We start from the raw sequence: 2,634 nt of genomic DNA on the forward strand, positions 1-2,634 counted from the left end.
CTTCACTGACCAACAATGTTTCTTTTCCTAACAGAAGCACTTCACGATATTTTGAATGTTGCATACATTCTTCATTCTCATCACCTAGTTTTCATTGTCAATTGAAATTGAATATCGACATGTACATATAAGTATTATTGGTTGTATATACATATAACTTAAGATGTTAATAATTATACCTCACGGGGGTGGAAATAGGGGGTGGTGTTGGGGTCAGTAACCTAAGATATATTGTACCTTTCTTCTGTCAACAGAATACATAGTGTTTTTTGTGAGATACCTAAAATATATATAGCAGACAAAAGACATTGAAACAATTCATGGAAAAACACTATATAAATTGTAAGGAAGCAATTCATTAAAAACCACTTGTATATCACTTTTGACTACTTGTGTAACTTTGCAATCAATAACTTTTTGTTTAACAGCTTTACTAGAAACTAAGAAAACATCACCACTATATAACATTGATTCTACATTATCATCATTCAAAACATGCATCCATATATGTTGGCCATCTAATTTCAGAGAACAGTTATATCGAAGGATCATTAACTATTACACATATTTGATTTTATGAGACATTAATGCTGCAAATTTCTTATAGCTGATATTTTTAAAAACCAATATAAACCTTCAAATAGGATTACCCTTTCAGAAGACATCATATATGCCTACACCAACTACACAATGTATCATTCAGTTAACAACAACCACTCAGAAAATCAATAGCCCACATAACCCATATTCAATACTTGTGCATACCCCAACCACATCTAAGTAATTGAATGTTTGTGTAGTCAACTCTATCCTTAGACTGGCGAAAAAGAGAATGATCAAGATTTGGAAAGATCAACCTCCAAACTGCAATCATTGTCAGAAGGGTAATTTTTTATATACAAATCACAAGTATTGCATCAATGAACAAGTAGGGGCTTGCCTAACCCCAACTTGACTATCAAAAAAAAAAATAACAAATATATATCTATGAAAAAAACTCTAAACATAGTAAATCCTAAATGGTAAATCTGATGTCAAATATTAAATAAAATATAGGGTTATATAAATAAAACATTTACAATAGGAAAACATATATAATACTTCTATAACAATAACAAAACAAAAACACTACAAGACTATTACCTGCTCATATCTATAGAAAAAGAAAAAAGTTTAGAAACAATGGTAATTGTCAGAATGGAGAAAAAACAAACTGGAGAAGTTGATGAGCGTCAGAATGGAGCAAAAAAACTTCCACAGAAATTGCCGTAAGGGTACAGGTAAAGGGTTAGGGTTCTAGAAGAAAATGGGTTACTGCTCTTTTCACATACAAACACGAAAAAAATGAATACAGTGGCCTTTATATATTCATAAATTTGCATGCTAAAATAGAATATGACATCACTTAAAATCGACAGCATGTGAAAGTTCATGAATTATGCAAACTTTTCATGAATTTTGCATCGAAAGTAGACTTTTATAACAATCAATGAGAAACTCCTGATGAAATACTCACTCTAATCACCTATATACACACATAAACTCGCAAGCTAAAATCTATGAATTTCGCAAAAAATAAATTTTGCATCGATAGATAGACTTTCGCAACCACTAACGCAAAACTCTTGACAAAATTTTCAAGTAAGAGATTTTTGCAAGAAGTGTCACAATTATCATACTATTTATGCAAAATATTTGTCGTGCAAATTCTATTTTTAGTGAGATTTAGCGAGATCAGAAGAGCGTTGCGATGTAACGCACAAAAAATCAAGGAGTTTCACGAGTGCTATAGAGAAAAGGTTCTAAAAAAGTTGGGAACCTGCGAAATTGGTCATCAAAAGAATTTTGGAAAACTGTGGGGTTTTTTTAGAAAAACGTCAATTTTTTCATCCAGATCATTTTTCATTTTAATTTCTTGATTTTTTTTTTCACATGATCTTACAAATGTGATCTACATGTTTGGGTTAATGGAAATTGGTGCTTGAATTTCATTTTCCCAATGTTCATATAAGATTTTGTAAGGGTTGAAAAATCTATGACCTACAATATGTTAAATTTTTAATCCTCATAAAATCATATTTTTGTGTCAAAAAATATGATCCAAGAAATATGATCCAAGAGTCAATTTCTACTATTTTGACTATGATGAACACATCCATGAGGTTAAATTTGGTCAAAACAACTTTCTACTGTGAGTTCTAATTACAGGGTTCCTTACCCATGAGGGTATAGTTTTTTTATATAGAAAATGCTTGTCCAATTTGTATTTAATTTTTTTAAATCTTCATATAGATATCGTCTACATGAGTCATTTTGTAAGAATTGGCATTTGGAAGATCTGTGCGAGCAGTTTTTTCTTAGAGATTCATAAATCAATGACTATAGATCAATGACTCATAAAAACATATTTTTTCTTTAAAAACACGACCCAAAGATTGATTGTAACAAGTGGTCCATGTTAAATACATCTATGATGCCAATTTGAGTCAAAGTCACGAGCATCATGAGATTCCAACTCTCTCTCTCTCTCTATATATATATATATATATATTTATTTATTTATATATTTATATATATATATAGTAAAGGTGAACCATCCAACCAAAAGAAGGTCCAAAATCAACAATCGATAAT

This window comes from Nuphar pumila, chromosome 15 (genome assembly GCF_984573655.1).
Source record: "Nuphar pumila chromosome 15, dmNupPumi1.hap1.1, whole genome shotgun sequence".
In the NCBI taxonomy this organism is placed as follows: Eukaryota; Viridiplantae; Streptophyta; class Magnoliopsida; order Nymphaeales; family Nymphaeaceae; genus Nuphar; species Nuphar pumila.